The 17,833-nt window shown below is 44.4% G+C and overlaps 1 long non-coding RNA gene across 1 annotated transcript; it reads left to right on the forward strand.

Annotated features, from left to right (window-relative positions):
- Positions 1-8,946: 8,946 nt before the first annotated feature.
- On the forward strand, positions 8,947-15,300 carry LOC138850131 (uncharacterized). Its single transcript, XR_011389682.1, has 2 exons — positions 8,947-9,198; positions 15,083-15,300. It is a non-coding gene; the product is annotated as an uncharacterized lncRNA (long non-coding RNA).
- The last annotated feature ends 2,533 nt before the right edge of the window (positions 15,301-17,833 follow it).

Genomic DNA, 17,833 nt, shown 5'->3' on the forward strand with positions numbered 1-17,833 from the left:
CCTTCTCCTGTTACTGCTGCCCCCAGGGTGTCCCCCTCCTCCCTTGGCTGGAGTAAGAGAACCCCAAAGCTTTGGCTTTCCAGAGTAAATTGATCCCTCATGGGAACAGTGCAAAGTCCCTGTAATTGCTTGCAGCTCCTTGGAGGAACAGTGAGTTCTCAAAAGGTCACATAAGCCCTTGCCTTCCTGACTTGCTACAAGAGTTATAGTGCAACACTGCGCCTATCGTACAAGATATTTTTAACAAGTGCAGCTGGCCTTTACCATGTCTATCTACATCTCAGGGTAAAAAAAATATGACTTTCCAAGGTCATTCTCAAGAATAGAGACAGAATCTGCCTTTGTTTCAGGGAAAGGTGGCATCCCCATTCTTAGTCTGAGCCCTGGTTCCCCGTGGTTTACCACCCAAGTTCTAGATCAACATTGCTCCCTCCAAGAGGCCTTTCAAAATATCTTAAACACCCAGTAAAGCAAGTTTAACTTTGGACGTGAAGGAGATTAACTTGACTCCTGCTGTTAAATTAATACACATTCCAAGACAGAGAATTCTTTTGCTGTCTTTAAGGGTTAAGGCTGAAGCAAAATAAGCAGCAATTTTAGGAGGCAGAAGCTGGATCGAGCAGATGTTTACGGATGCAGAAAAAATATATATTCAAGTTCCTTTTTTATTGGATTCATTCATTGCACAGTGTTTGGCTCGAGCACGTAAGCTTGTATATTGCAAGTATATTGAGAAATGTGGTGTGATGAGAAACTTCACTTGTCCATGAAGCATTAGAGAAAAGCCTTGCTGTTTCTACAGAACTTTGAGTTTTGATAGGTGAGACATTGCAGCTTAATTATTTTCAATAAATATTCTAATCCCTAAAACATTAAATAAAATCTGAGGTGTGATTTGTGAGATGTCAGTCTTCCAAGAAAAACTGTGCAAGATGCGATTTAACCATTTACTGGTGAGTCACAGTGTTAGAAAGGAGAGCCATGAACTCCACAAAAGAGCACTCGAAATCACAATACAGGCATGTGAAGTCCAAGATCAAATCGGCCCACTTCAGAGAGATCATTTTGAGATGGCTAAGAATCTCTAAGCTCTGTTTATTCCTTTTGGTTCTAAAAAGGATGAGTCTATAATTTCCAGACAGACGCCCACCCTACTGACGGGCGCCTCCCCAGCCTGCAGCTTGCTCTGGCCAGATGACTGGGGTCCAGCACTTCAGCTGGCCTGGCATCCATTCCAAGGTCATATCGTTTGAAGAACAGGGCTCCCGGGTGGATTCCGTATACAATCATCCTTGATTGACACTGCTTTAGCGAGATTCCCTTTCAACAGTGCCTTCAGTGGAGAGCTACCGTGTTTTGTACTAAGCCCCCTCACCAGCCCTAGAGCACCCAGCTTATACCAGCTTTTACGGAAGTGACTCTTCCTGGTCCTTTAGGGTTTGCGAAGCTGGACAGGAACATTGCTGTCACGCATTCTGATGTCTCAGCAGCCCCAAGTGTTTGCTGTTGGATTGGAGAAGGTCTCTTAGCTCGTTTCAGACCTGCAGAGACAGCAGAGTGTGCGCCCTGGCCACTGGCCGTCCCTTCTTCCCCCAGTGTTAGCAAGTCCTCCCGGTCGGGTGTGCGGATGAATGCCGACGGTTAAGAAATCCGTGAGTGGACACAGCCACTTGCTAATAGACGCGAGCGTGGCCGTCGTCCCGTGTTCCGCACACGCGGCCGGCTTCTGAAGAAAGCCCCATGCGTGTGTACTTTCTGACTACCCTGATGCTTCGGTTTCAGTATCGCAGCAGCCCCACGTGTTTGCTGTTGGATTGGAGAGGATTTCTTAGCAAACACGCTGTTTCTCAGAACACAGGCTCATCAATCCAGGAGAAGGCTTCACTGTGTCTTTACTTCCAAGGAGGCTTTTGTGCGATTTTTCTGGGCTGGTGAGGCATGACAAGGGCGATTACAACAGGAAGCCCACAAAGGCTGGGTCCTTCTCTACCGATGGATTATCAAAGACTTGTCTGGCTCCCCGGGGATGCAGAAAGAGCCACAGAAGATACTGGAGCGCAGTACAATGAGGCACTGCAGGTTTGAAAGGACGCCTTAGCCTTTCCTGTCTGCCTTTGCCCCTACTGCCTGAACTTCACTTCTTTTTCTTCCTCTATTGTCTGATCTGCAGAGCCCTAGCAGAGGCTTAATGCGCCATTACATTTAGTATTTCTCTCATACACGGGTGTTTCCCTCAACGTCAGCAACAGATGGCCTCCTGGCTTTTTTTTTTTCTGGACTTCTTAAGGTTGCCCATCCTGTTCTGAGTTTGTCCTGTTGTTTACAGATATTTCCCTATCTGCCAGGTGTTCATCTCTGTAATTTTCGCTTTATCTGCTGGCGTGCCAGACACGCTGAATACTCTTGAGCTTGCAGTCCTTGAGCTGTGGCTACTGCTGACGGCCAGTCCGTCTTGGTTCTCTCCCGTTTCTGTGTGTTTTTCCAGCAGAGGCCCTGGTAGCACGTTGTCCTTTTCAAAAAGGTGTTTGCCCCTCCTGGACTTTTGGGGCTGATTTAATCCCATACAACACCTGCTTTACAAAAAACAAAAAGTGGGAATGTTGGTAAAAAGACGTGGTCTTGTCTGTGGCGTGATCTATGTCCCAAGCACCATTTTCTAGGCTCCGGCCCCTACTGCTGTTGATGGAAGCCAGGTGACCAGATGGCCCAACCACAGGTGTCAGCTCCACCCCCACCCTAGTGGGATTTGTTGCTCATATTTCCCTGCACCCTCCAAAGGTATAATAGGACCTGCTTCCCGCACACATGCGTGCTCACTCTCTCTCTCTTGATCTCTCTCTCAACCCCCCTCTCTCTTCTTCGCCTCTTCCCTCTGGCCTATCAGACTTCTCCCATCAACAGGCCCTTTCCCTTTAAAAAAACAAGGAGGTATTTGTAAGAGAGAGCTTCTCTCTCCCCGCTAGGAAGGTCCTTGGTTTGCTTGCTGCCCTTGTGAGAGGCAGGGATTTCTTATATGCAGGGTTGCTCTCTGGAAGGTGATCCACCGTGTGCACAGGCATCATCTGGCCCTTTTCAAGTTGCCTGTGGGGACTGAGGCTTAGGGATTGGCACAAGAAAACGCCAGTCCCTTGAGTCCTTAACGGTCCCTTGTCTCTGACTCGGCAGTCTTGTGTCTCGTGCCGGCATCTATGAACTGTGGCAGAACAACTCGTTAGTTTGCAAGTGGGGTGACTCCTCAGATCCTCCACGGGTTTCTCGAGTCATTCTAGTGTCAGTTCCTTGTGCCGCCGTTCACATTGTCCTGGGTTTCGAATCACCTTGTGTTCATACCGGATTCTCAATGATCTTGTTGATGTTCTTGGTACTTAGAAAAGAAAGTGAAAGTCCAAGTGCAATCTGACTAAAATAGGTAGGAACAGGAGCAGGTGTTAGAGTGCAGCGGTTGAAGCTGCCAACCGGGCCCCTGCCACACACATGGTGACCCGGGGTGGAATTCCTGGCTCTGCGGCTTCAGTCGGGCCCAATCACAGCTGCTGTGTCCATCTGGGAAGGGAAACAGAATATGGCAGATCGCTCTCTCGGTTACTCAGCCTTTCAAATAAATAAATATAAAAACTCTAGCTAGAACCAGATGATCACTCTCTGTGTTCTCAAAACCAAATCAAGGTTCACAGCCTAAATACAGGGACATTTTTATGTGGGAAAGTAGAATTTACTTATGTAGGGGTCATATAAAATATTCCTATACTATTCTTTTTGGGTTTGGGGAGCTGTTTTGTTTTGCTATTGTTGTAGTTTTGGTATTTTTTTTTGGTACCCAAGTCCAAGAATTTGAAATTTCCCTTTTTGAATTTCACTGCATCCCATTTGCTTTATTATTCTGAGGTTTCTGCAACTCCCTTCCCCTCCTTCCCGAGTCCTTGTCCTCCCCATCTGATGTCACCTGTGAGTTGACTCAGCAAGCTGTATACAGCTTCCCTCCTCCTCTGTGTGATCCACATCATGAGATCAAGCAACCACGCTTCTAATGTAGTGGGGGAAAACACTGCATCTTTACTGAACACGTATAGACTATTCTTGTGATGTTTCCTGGAACAGCAGAGTAGCACAAGCATGTGCAGAGCATTTCCGGTGTCAGGTAGGGTACGTCATCTGGAGACGTTGGAGAGTTCACGGGAGGTTGTGCACAGGCAATGGGCAGGGGCTACAGTGCTCTACAGAGGCTACTGAGGCGGGGTCTGCAGGGGGCCACTGGAGGTATCCATGTCAGTGATAACATTTTGAACGCATCACAGCCAGCGATGGAGCCCTGGGCCTAGCCACAGAGCTCCCGCTGCATTTAAGGAGCCACGTGGCGTCAGGAGCAACAGTGAGCAAGCTTCCACACGGGATGGCTCCACGGAGACGCTCCCAGAAGGGAGCCCTGCAGAGCCTGGGACGCTCAAGTCAGGCAGCAAAGCGTCAGCAGACAAAGGAAGCAGCAGACTGATGCTTGTTTGGCTTCTAGCGCCTAGCTCAAATGCTGTGCAGTGAAACCAGCAGGTGGGAGTCTGCACAGGGCGACCAGGGACTCTGGCCACTCAGCTAGGACTTGAGACTCACAGGGCCAACACTTGAGGTTCCACCCCATCTCGGCCCAGCAGAGCCTTGGTGGAGAGCAGTTCTGGTGGCAGACGTGATCAGTCGTGCTCATCAGCTTGAGAGCCCACAGGGCACTGACAGAGGCACGCCTGGGCCTCGGGGCTGCCCGGACGCCTGACTGCCGCAGGCCCCAGAGCGGAGAAGCATTTACAGTTCCCTGATTTTGTCTGGTCCTCAGCTTCCTCATTTGTAATTTGAGAAGTTCGGACTGATCCCCAAAATCTCTTTTACTCCCTTAAAAAATGATTGTAGCTATCAATGTGGGAGACTCGTACCGAGTGCCGGCGTGGAAGGGCCTGGAAGAGCTGCGGCAGACGGCACTGCGGCTCATAGCCAGGTGAGGCGGGTGGCAGTCTCAATTCTGTTTGCCACCAGTGTTTCCCTACCTACAAAAATAACACCAGGAATGAAGCCAACAGAGGCAATTACAGGAATAAGGAAAACTCTAGAAATAGGCATAAACTTTCTAGCAATTCTAAACTAAACCGACATTCTGTTGAAGTTTTGTTGTTATTGTTTTTAAGCAACTCCTTGGAAAAAGAGATTTCGTGGGCTTAAACAGTAGCTCGTGACAGGGCTAGCCGGTTGATTTAATCCACTGACTTGTTTTCCATAAATATTTAGCCTGTTGGTATTCAGTCTCCAACTCCAATTATTTTGGTGACATCGGGGCAACTTGTTAACTTTCTAGACCTCATGTGCTTGTCTGTGAAATGGGCGCAATGTGAACAGCATCTCCCCGTGCCGTGCGTTGTAGCAGCTGAAAGAGAAGGTGGCAGCAGCGCCTGACGAAGTCCTGGCTCTGTAACTATCGCCGCGTAGGAGACCCTGTGGCTGGTTGTTAAATGCACTCCTATTGAGACACGATTATTTCCATGCACGCTGGAAACCCAAAACCACTGTCAAATATCAGACTAACAAGGTCAGATTTCATACAACTATGCTCTTAGGGCTGTTTCCTGTATTTTTCCAAATTCAGAATAAAATCAGGAAAATGTCCACTTAGGGCGAGGCTTCTTTTGAATTCTGTGCCCGAAGTCAAAGCTTGCTCTCTGGAAGTAGTACAGACCTCTAGGCCTGGAGAGACAAGGCTTCTCTTTTTCATTCCCAGAAGTGCTTTTTCATCAGACGTCTTTTTTTCTTTATCTGAGCCAACTTGCAAAATATTCACTCTCAGGTTTCTCTTCATTGCTTTACTGGTGACCTTGGTAAAGTCAATTAAATTCCTTCATGTTCCCCACAAAATGGAAATAATAAATGGGACTTCTCAGCCCATGAATCCACCGTCTCTTGAGTGCTTAAAACCCTGCAAAATATTAAGTACCCAAATAAGAATATTAGAAAATAATGAATTTCTGGTTCAAGAATCAAGTCATTCAGATGTTATCGATAAAGCAGGATGCACCGCATGTGTCACGCGTGCTGCTTGGTGGCCCCAGGGGCATACATTCAGTGCTGACACTTCGCACAACTTACTGTGCATGTTTCCTAGCCATAATGGCTGCCCCTGGCCAGTCTACCTCGCCTTCTAAGAGAAGCAGAGGCTGGTGCAGCTATTCTTAGTCTTAAGTCAGTTTTAAGTAGGGAAAACATTAATCTTGTGATTGCCCTCCTCATAGAATTCCGAACCTGAGCTTCATGGGGTCCTGCTGTGCCTCGGAGTGATCTGGAACTAAAGTTTCAGAGAATACCCAGCTAATGAGTCTGTGAAGGAAACTATGTGTTTATTTAAATATCTCACCAAGGAGGGCAAAATAAGAGAATGATATGTCCTCTAACATTTGCAAAGGAATCTTTGGCAAACAGTCCTGTTGACTCTGTGGAATTGGATAGTTCTGCCCAGGATGTTGGACACATTTCCAGGGCGCCATGCTATTGGCTACAGTCTTTGCTTTCTATGAGGTTTCTATGGAGTGAACACCTCTAGGGAGATACCTACCATTGGTGCATCTTATAGGATGGCACTGGAAGGTCCAGTGGAGTACCTCTGGTCAGGTGCCCTCATTTCTCCAGCTACTCTTCTAAAGTATAACTTCCTCTTTGGTCCTGCAAAGCATCTGCCTGTTTCCTTGGATTGTTTTGTATCACTGAGTCATTCTCTACCTTTGCCTACTTCTCTGGGTAATTTAAAGTTTCCAATACTCAAAGCCTACCTGTTTTTCATTCCTCAATGAACTCAGTGGTCAACATGCTTTCCTGAGTGCCTAATGCGTATCAGACACCGTGCTAGGAGCTCATTAGGTTTATCCAGAGAAAACACAGAGTACCTGCTCACGGGAGTGTATGTTCTAATTGGCAGGCAGAAAAGGTTCAGCTTCTGGCTGTTGGCTTTGAAGAAACTGACATTTGATGGGATTTTGCCCAAGGTGACCTTTCAGTTTGATTTTTACTTCAATTTGCTTTCTAAAAACAAAAATGTTCTCCATTAATTTTTTGGCAAAGATAATATCAAAGCATTTCAAAGGATTCAGTAAAATAGGATAGGTGAGTCAGAGGTCTTTAAATAGGTAAATATTTTGAATGAAGTCTTCAGATTCTACCGAAATTTTCATTTCTAGAAATGTCTTTAAGGTGGACTTAAAATGTTTGGATTTAAGCCAAATGAAGAAAGAAAATTCTAAGAAAACAAATTTAGTGAGTGGCCCATGTAATGCAGGTGTCTTCTCCTGTCCCCACCAGCGCTAAAGTCGAGAGGCAGAAAGAGGTTCAATATTCAGTTCTCCCTTTCTTCCTCTGTCCGAACAGCGTCCGTGCTGCCTGATAGGTCTCCATGATGTGAGAAGAGGTGTCATAACCTCACCAGCACACCACCTCTCCTAGAACTGATATTTGAAGATCAACTGTAGCGCAGCATGGCAATGAGTTAAATGTCTGAATATCTACTTAGCCCCATGGCCTCCAGACACTGACATCCAGACATCCGTGGTCTGATTCAATGTCAGATGGAAGGCTGGTTGTTACCTTCTCCTTCCTTCCCTCCTACTTTCTGTCCTTCAAAAATTACCAGTCAGCCCCCTCTATGAGGGAATTTGGGTGTGTGTGTGTGTTTTCCTTAGGACTAATTTTCATTTGAGGCTGTTCTAATTTCTAATCATCCTTGGAGTCCCATATAAACCACACATTTAAAAATAGAAATGTATTGATGGTTTTGTTCCTTTTAAGTTAATCCCATATATGAGACATATGAAATTCCTGCTTTTGAAAAAGTTACTCCCTCCTCTCTGCCTCGTTTGAAATGGAATCTAGTATAATAAACATTTACTTAATAAACATACCAGAACAGAAGAATCAGGATGATGGATTATTTTACATTTAAACATCCACTGACAAAATCTAACCAACTCTTTTTTAGTTTAACTCGACTGGCTCCTTTTGACTGGAAGCTTCTCAGGACTGGTACTCTTGATGGTTTAAAGAGACACATGGATTTTCAAACTTAATCTTTAAATCCCTGGTAGCTCGGTCTGCGTCACAATTCACTAATTCTCTTCTTCTTGTTAAGGGAAAGCCTAAGGAGGATGGGTGAAATTATTTTTGAAAGATCAATAGCAAACCTTGAAATGCATGTGGAAGCTGTTTGATGAGATCAGAATGCATTGAATTGTGGCTTGCACATATTTTACCCTTTGATGCACCCATTTCTCATAGGATGGATCCAGTAGCTGAGGCTCCAACTTGCTGTGTCTTTTCCTTTTGTTAAAAATAATTTATTTGGGCCGGTGCCGTGGCTCACTAGGCTAATCCTCCGCCTGCGGCGCCGGCACCCTGGGTTCTAGTCCCGGTCGGGGCGCCGGATTCTGCCCCGGTTGCCCCTCTTCCAGGCCAGCTCTCTGCTATGGCCCAGGAGTGCAGTGGAGGATGGCCCAGGTCCTTGGGCCCTGCACCCCATGGGAGACCAGGAGAAGCACCTGGCTTCTGTCATCAGATCAGCGCGGTGCGCCGGCCGCAGCACGCTGGCCGCGGCGGCCACTGGAGGGTGAACCAACGGCAAAGGAAGACCTTTCTCTCTGTCTCTCTCTCTCACTGTCCACTCTGCCTGTCAAAAAAAAATTATTTGACAAACTTGCACAGACAGATTTATGTGTAGAAAGAGTTTTACTGAACATGCATGGCATCTGAGAGCGTTATCAGCTTCAACCTTTTTAAAACTCAAGCTGGGAGCAGGGGACTACAAACTTCCAGCAGGTTACAGATTCCAGGCTGGATGTGGACAAGCACAGAGTGAGTGATGGCCACTGGTAGGTGCACTTCGTGGAGGAGGTGCCATCTGTCCTAGGGCTGGAAGAACAGGTAGGATTTCAAAATGTGAAATCAGAAGACAGAAAAAGCACAAGGCTGGAAATGAGATCGGAGTTTGCAATGTGGGATTCACTTCAGTGCCTCCAGGGCTTCAGTTACACAGCATGAAGAACTGGGTTAGATGGTCTCCAGCCTCCCTTCCAGCTTTGTCTTACTGTGACTGTGTGGCTTGCTGTACAAGGCAATCAGTGGCTACAGCAAAGACGGGGATTCGTATGAGTGGTCGCCTAATGAGCCGTCATCAAGATGAGCTTGCTGGTATGTAGGGTTCATGCTGAAAGAAATAGTAGGCTTTGGTCTTGAAAAACACACTAAGGAGATGACATAGAAATATATTAATTGTCATAATAAGGTCTAATATTTAAAAATACTGAGTTTGGGTTTAGAAGAGCAAAACCTTATGATTCTGCTCGACCCATGCAGGACACTGACAAAGCAGTGCCATGTGGCTGGATATTTGCATGATGCCTTATTGTGTTTCCCTGTATTTTCCTTAGTTCCAATGAATTGCTTCGGAAAAGACTGGCGAGTTCTTGCTCTTCTCAGACAGGAACAAATCAAATGGGGCTAAAATTGAGGCATTAGGGCTCTTTAAGTCACAGGGCTGTCAGTATCAACATCTAAAAGCCAAGGCCCTTCAGCAGCCCTGGGAGCCTCTCCTTCCACGTTGTCATACAGGTTGCTAGGTTTTTAAAGATTTGTTTATCTGAAAGGCCCAGTGACACAGACAGGGAGGGACACACACAGAGAAAGAGACATCTTCTGTCCCGTGGTTCACTCCCCAAATTGCTCTACAGCAACTGAAGTTGGGTCAGGCCCAAATCAGGAGCCAGGAACTCTGTCCAGGTCTCCCGCATGGGTGACAGGGACCCAAGCACTTGGGCCCTCATCTTTTGCCTCCTGGGTGCATTAGCAGGAAGGTGGTTGGCAAGCAGAGCAGCCAGGACTCCAGCTGGCCCTGCCGATAAGGGAAGGCAGTGCCGCGAGTGTAGCCTGACCAGCTGCACCACCGTGCCTGCCTCTAGGTTGCTGAATTTTGGCAACAGGTGGGTAGATCTGGGGCTTCCTGAAAGAAGATACACTATTTCCATGTAGAAAATCTTTGTGTCAAGTACTGTGGTGCAGCCGCTCTTTGTAGCACCCGTATCCCATGTAGGAGTCCCAGTTTGAGTCCTGGCTGCCCTACGTCCAGGCAAGCCGGGAAGGTAGAGGATGGCAGCCTGAGTACTTGGGCCTCTCTCATCACTGTGACATAGCTCGATGGAGTTCCTGGCTCCTGACGTTGGCCTGGTTTAGGCCTGGCTTTCTCTCTCCCATTCTCTCTGTCTCCCTCTCTGTTTATCTGACTTTAAAATTAAAAAAAAAAAAAAAAAAAAAAACTTAAAAAAAAACTTTGTGAAAGATATCTTTGTCTGAGTCAGGTTTGGATGAGTCAGGGTCACTGGGAGTTGCCTAGGACTGCTGTACCACAAGCACACCAGGAAAAGTTAGTCTTCAGCTACCAGATCTTCACCTTGCTCTGTGTTTCTGCTCACAGCTCTGTGTATCAGCATCATAGCTGATAGAGGAAGAAGCTGGGTGCTGTCACGATATTCATTTTATTTGATGGACAGAGAAAAGGGACCGTTTGTTTTTAGTAGCAGGTGATTTGATTTGAAAATTTCATTAGTGAGATTGATTTGGACACTGAATCAGCATGGATGAGGGGACTTGGAGAAGAGAGAATGAAAAGACAGAGAAATCTCAGATTCTTTGTTCAAAGCTTGAATGAGGTGATGATTATAACACTGCATGGAAAAGATTCAACAAATATTGAGATGGAAGTCTAGAATGATCTGGAACAATGCCATCCACTAAACATATAAAATAATCCATATATACACACATATATATATATACAATTTCTATGGCCACATTAAAATAAGACAACATGAATAGGAGAAATTAATGTTAATTATAGATTTCACTTAACACAAAATATGAAAACAGTGTGAGGTTCAGTGCTGTGGTATAGCAGGTAAAGCTGCAACCTGCAGTGCCGGCATCCCATATAGATGCCAGTTCAAGTCCTGGCTGCTCCACTTGTAATCCAGCTCCCTGTTAATGTACCTGGGAAAGCAGTGGAAGATGGTCCAAACCCTTGGGCCCCTGTACCCATGTAGGAGACCCTGAAGAAGCTCCCGGCTCCTGGCTTTACATCAGCCCAGCTCCAGCCATCGCAGCCATTTGGGGGAGTGAACCAGAAGATGGAAAATCTCTCTCTCTCTCTCTCTCTCTCTCTCTCTCTCTGCCTCTGCCTATACCTCTGTCTCTGTCTCTCTGTGACTCTGCCTTTCAAATTAATAATTTTTTTAAAAAAGAAAACATTGTCATTTCAACATGTAATCAGTGAAAAAAAAAAGATTAGTGAGGTATTTGATATTCTTGCTAATTCTGAGTCTTCAGAATTTGGTGAACACTTTGTTCTTATAGGTCTCAATCCACACTCACTGCGTCTCAAGTGCTCAGTGGTTGCGTGCTGCTACTACACATTGTTTAGCATTGCTCTAGAATGATGACAAATGTATAGACATGGGAGTCTGGAGGAAGGGGATGGGGAAAATCTGAGGGCTTGAGTGTAAAGGGAGAAGGCTGGCTCCTTGATTGAAACTGGAAATGTCAGGGGATGCATGTGCCTGATGAGAGTGGGTATGGAGAATGAGCCAAGATCAATCCCATCATTTTGACTAGAAGATACCAACAAAACACCTATCAGGAAGCATGTGCCCGGTAATCGTAGGAGCAGGGTTGAAATGCAGGTCTTCCCGGGGTTCAGAACGCCCAACAGGCTAGCAGAAAATGGAAGGCTGGAAGCAGAAAGCTATGGCAAGGAATGGGAGCTTCAAGCTTCATTCTGCTATTAGCTGAATAACTTTAGAGAAACTGCCCCTGGTTCTGAGTGTTCATTTTCTGGCTGTAATGATAAAATAATAGGAGCTGATACATAATACTCACCCTTATCCATGCCAGATATTGTGCAAGGTGCTTTAAAAGCATTATCTTATTTAGTTTTTACAGAAACCCCAGGAAATCATTTTAGGAGTGATACTGAAATAGGGTTTTTTGATGATGACTTGGCCAAGGGACCCATTTATAAGCTGTCTTAGCCACCCCATTTCCTAATGAGGCCCTCACATAGTCAGATACCTAAGGAACATGGCAGGCAGCAGATGTGATGCCTGTTATCAGAGTTACAGGGAAAGACATGGAGAGACAGACAGATCTTCCATCCACTGGTTCACTCCCCAGATAGCCAGAATGGCCAGAGTGGGGCCAGGCCAAAACCAGGAGCCAGGAGCTTCCTCCAGGTCTCCCACTCGGTGGCAGGGGCCCAAATACCTAGGCCAACTTCTGTGGCTTTTCCCAGGCCATTAACAGCGAGCTTGATTGGAAGTGGAACAGCCTGGTCATGAACTGGCTCCTATACGGAATGCTGGCATTCCAGGCAGTGGCTTAACCCTCTATGCCAGACATGGTGCCATTTAGATGAGCTGGGTTTCTGCCTAGACCCAAATTCATAGCTCTAATACAAAGACTAGAATGCAAAGAAGCCTTTTCATTCCCCCTGGGGAGAAGGCTCTGACTCAGTTTACAACTCAGCTGTAGAGAACCCACGTGCCAGAGACTGACACACTCATCTACCCATTTTTCCTGTGCACAGGGGTACCGCTAGTACTGGGGGTCAACTAGTGACCTTGTCTCTAAGGGAGATGTAAAGAGGAGTGATGGGGAGAAATCAAGGACTGTGTCCCCTTCTCCTTGGGGTCTCCAGACAGGTCTGTTTTCTCTAATACACAAGTAAGGAAAATGAGGCCAGAGAGGTTAAATGTCTGTGCAGAGCAGGTAGAATTAAGATTCAAAAGCAAGCTTGCCTGTTTCCTAAGGCTCTTAGTAAAGATGCCTCTTGCAAGTGTTTCCTTTTGACTTGTAAATGAATGTTGTTTGTATTACACTCCACTACCTTTCTTCCTTGTTGTTCACTTCATTTCTACAAGGCAAATTAATTTAGTTGTGCTACATTGACATGTGAGAACACCCAGGCAGAGAGTGTCAAGAGAAATTGCATTGGAAGTTGTACACAGTTATTTGGAACTAACATTATTACTTCTTGGTCTGCTTTTAATTTAAATTCTTTATATCACCTTTCATATATCTATATTTCACAGTATTTACCAATGTGTTTCATGTATGAACTTATATGTACTGTATCAATCTATCCATATATATATATATACTATGCTATATACATATTTTATATATATATAAATATGCATGTGTTTCACACACACACATTTCTGCTCCTGGGATAAACATACTTTCTGTCAAGAACACACTTTCTTTAGGTTGCTGGACATATTAGCCTCAGAACACCAGGTTACTTTATGAGTTGCTCTTAAAAATCAAGTCTGTCTTATCAATCTTTCCTATTTCTCTTAGGTCAAGGATCTAAAAACGTGAGTAGAATTGGGGAAAGACATTGCAGTTTAGGCTTTTGGCATTAGCTAGCCTTGATCATTCTAGACGGGTTTAAAATAAACCTCCTATCATTTAATTCAGACATCAACTCCCAATCTTTCAAGTAGGTTATGCATCTTCTAGAAACTGAACTTAAAAGTGGCTTTGGTTTCTTCACATCAGTACCTGCCAACTTTTTTTTAATTGCTAGTTTAGAAATCTAAGCTATAATTTTCATTCCACTGTAGCAGAAAGTCAACATTTGCAGAGTGGTTTCCACGTATCAGGTGTTGCCTGTGCTGTTTATGAATTATCTCTTTTAATTACCAGAGTATTCTGTGAGTTAGATGCTATAATCATCTCTATATTTTTGGATCTAATCAGAAGACATTTACATTTCTTACTCAAGATCATACAGGTAGCAAATCAGAGACCTGGGTTCAGATAGTGCGGCTTTAACCACTAAGCTGTCTCACACTGCAAATAGATGACATGGATATCTATGCCTAATACATGGGAACATTCTAAAAATTGTGGTCTCAAATTTTAGGAAGCAATTGTAACTTCCTAATAAAAATAAGCTAGGGGCTGGCATTGTGGCGCAGCAAGTTAAAGCCCTGGCCTACAGCGCCAGCATCCCATATGGGTGCCGGTTGAAGTCCTGGCTGCTGCACTTCCAATCCAGCTCCCTGCTGCTGCCCTGGGAAAACAGCAGAAAATAACCCAAATCCTTGGGCCCCTGCACCCACGTGGGAGACTCAGAGGAAGCTCTGGTTCTTGGCTGTGGATCGGCTCAGCTCCAGCCAATGTGACCATTTGGGGTGTGAACCAGTGGATGGAAGACCTCTCTCTGTAACTCTGTCTTCAAATAAGTAAAATAAATCTTATTAAAAAAGTAACTAGCTCATTGCAAATGTTATGCCGATTCATCAAGGCTCGTTTATTTGGCGTTTCTGGTACAGCAGAACAGGAGAGGAAGTGGTAGCGCATAATGATAACACAAGCCTTTCATCAGCAGATGAAACGGACACACAGAACCTTCAGAGGGCAGTAAAAGTGTGTAAGCAGATGCCAGTGTCCTGCAGCGCAAGCAACTGTGTACTAGAAGGGCTTGAAGACGAGGGAGACACAAAGGACCAGTGTGTGCAGGAAGAGGCTCACAGGGCATCTGCAGTGGTAGGGAGAAACTCAATGAGAAGGGATAGAAGGAGACAGCCCGCAAGGTGAGCCAGAAAAAGATGACAGGAAACTCAGAGAGAGGAATGAGCAGGTGCAATGGATTCTCTTCTTTCCTTCTCTCTTTCCCACATTCTGTGTGTGCACACGTTCGTACATACAAACAGAGGTGCTTACAGGTCTGTGCATATATCTGGATATATGAGGGGACTTCCAAAGGTTCATGGGATTAAAAAACTAAATGTGGGGGAAAAAAAGTTGAAATATGTGCATTTCAGGCAGTTTTCAAAAAGCTCATAAACATGCTTGTATAAAATAACTATAAATGGGTTTCAACTTTTTTTGTACCAAAAAGAAACTTACCTTCTAATTCTGTTTTTCCATCTACATTTGAATTTCCATTTTTCCATGAATGCTTTGAAGATACATTTACACATAAATTTACCTCCAAATACGGTTTGCCTTACCCTAGGATTAAATGTTCTGATAAACTCAGAAGCACGAAGCGCTGCTGGAGATGACAACTGCGACTTTTAGATCTGCAGTGACAAATCCGTGAGAGAGAAATGAGTTATTGGCTATCCTTCGACTTTGTACAGCAAAACCTTCATCCTTGCAGAAATCAAGACCAGATCAATACTTATACCAGGATGATATTTTTATTAAAAAAGAACTGTATATATGGAAAAATTGATTGTTTTTTGATTGACACCATACTTTATTCTAACTGGTACACGTTTTCAGTTTATCTTTGCTGTGGGCACTGGACAGGAAATTGCTGTATAATATTATCCTTCTGTGTTTGACAATAAAATCCAAGAAAAATAAAGTGTCCCTCCAGTACAGCAAGTTAGGTGATAGAGATGGAATTTCCAGTTTTATTGGTTGCAGGTAGGCTTATGAAATTAGTGCTTTACAAAAAATCTAGGTTTCAAAGGCCAAGATATAAGAATTTTATATGAAAGTGTCGCTGTTCTCTGAAACTTTTTATGAAATAAAGGAACCAAAATTCCTGATTTTTAAAAAATTTTTTTGAGACACAGCAAATTGGATTTGACTTGCTACAGGATTTTTATAACTGATAAAATTATATTATTGGGGGGCCAGTGCTGTGATGTATTGGGTAAAACTGCCGCCTGCAGTGCCAGCATCCCATATGGATGCCAGTTCAAGCCCTGGCTGCTCCACTTCTGATCTAGCTCTCTACTATGGCCTGAGAAATCAGTAGAAGATGACTCAATTCCTTGGGCCCCTGCACCCACATGGGAGATCGGAAGAAGCTCCTGGTTCCTGGCTTCGGATCTGCCCAGCTCCAGCCATTGTGGCCATCTGGGGAGTGAACCTCCCCAGAAGACCTCTCTCTCTCTCTCTCTCTCTGCTTCACTGTAACTCTGTCTTTAAAATAAATAAATAAATCTTAAAAAAATATTAATGGGGGCTGGCGCTGTGGTGTAGTGGGTAAAGCCACCACGTGCAGTGCTGGCATCCCATATGGGCACCAGTCTGAGTCCCAGCTACTCCATTTCTGATCCAGCTCTCTGCTGTGGCCTGAGAAAGCAGTAGGAGATGGCCCAAGTGCTTCTGGGAGACCCAGAAGAAGCTCCTGGCTTCCGGTCGGGCCAGTTCTGGCCTTTACGGTCATTTGGAGAGTGAACCAGCAGATGGAAGACCTTTCTGTCTGTCTCTGCCTCTGCCTCTCTGTAACTCTGCCTTTCAAATGAATAAATAAATCTTAAAATAAAAAAATACTATTTTAATGTAATTCTTATTTAACTGAAAACTAGTATCATCCACAAACTTGAGCTTAAAAGTGATCTTTTTTCTTGTCAGTTGAGTGTAACATCCTTGTTCTGTTAGTGTGTGATTAACAACCTTCTGTGAGCCATTTGTGGAGGAATAGGCATACGTGTATTCTGCAGACATACCCACCTGGGCCGGCTACACGCAGGTACCATCCTGTCTGGGAGCTCACTGATACAGAAGAGCCAGGTGGAAAAATTGATTCGCTCCTCCTCTCCTTTACAAGACCTGCCCCAAACTTACAGATTCTTTAACTGGCCTCTGGTGTTCTCGACCCCAGTAACAGGAAGAGTGTGCGTGTGTGTGTGTGTGTGTTTGTGGTCTGTCTTGAGCCTCTTGGTGCCATCACATATATTCTTGATTGCTAGAGTTACTTTTCCTTTGGTATCTAAGCAAACAAATGTATTGATTCCTCTTCGCACATATCATCAGGAATCACATTTTTACTAAGAGCTACAGTGATTCCTGTTGGGTTTGGTCGGTGGGACGCCGTCTTTGGCATTCTTCCTGATCATTTCTGACGTCTTGTTCTTGCTCTGTTGAATTCTCAAGTTCTTCTCAGCCTTTCACATCCTATCTGTCAGGCCGTTTTTCTGCACTATTTCACTCTGCTTTCCACTGTCCGAACTCTTTACTATTGCAGCAGATTTTCCAGAAGGACTTGATTCCTACAGCCAAATTATGTAAGACACGCAGTGTGTTTGATGTCATCTAACCTTCACTGTTGGACAGGTTCTGTCTTGAAAGTCACTCAACTATTCCCATTGCATTTAATCATCCCTGGTTATACGTTTGAGTTTGGCTTCAGCCTATTGCCATATTGTTGACTTCTCCTCTGTTTTCTTCACCTGTTTCTCTGTCTCTTTAGTTCACTAATCCCTGACCCTCAAATTCCTGTTTTTATTTCTCTGGTAGAATAATTTGTCTAGTCTTTGAGTATAAGGATATTAGCAAGAATGGCTAACATTGTTCTGCTTTCAAGGCTTTCTCTGTACTGTGGATAACTTATAACCTAGAAATGGTACTCAAAAAAGTAATACTGAAAATACTACAGGAAAGAGATATGAACAAGCTTTGCTCTGAAACTATCTATGGGTATGGGGTAGTTGGAGGTTGAAATGAAACACTGCTAGTCATGGGTGTTTGTGTCAGCATTCTTGCAGCATGTCAATATTATCTATGAATTTTGGAGTTGGGTGATGGGTTCAAGTGGTCTGTTGTAGTTTTCACTCTACTTCTGTACATATTTAAAATACTCTGTATTGGCAAGCTAAAATTTTTTCTACTTGATGTATATGAGATATAGAAGTTAACATTCAAATATAACAGAGACCATAGTATATATTTAAATTTTTACTTGTTTTTTTTCTTATTTATTTTATTTTTTTAACTTTTATTTAATAAATATAAATTTCAAAAGTAC

This window comes from Oryctolagus cuniculus, chromosome 6, assembly GCF_964237555.1.
Source record: "Oryctolagus cuniculus chromosome 6, mOryCun1.1, whole genome shotgun sequence".
Lineage (NCBI taxonomy): Eukaryota > Metazoa > Chordata > Mammalia > Lagomorpha > Leporidae > Oryctolagus > Oryctolagus cuniculus.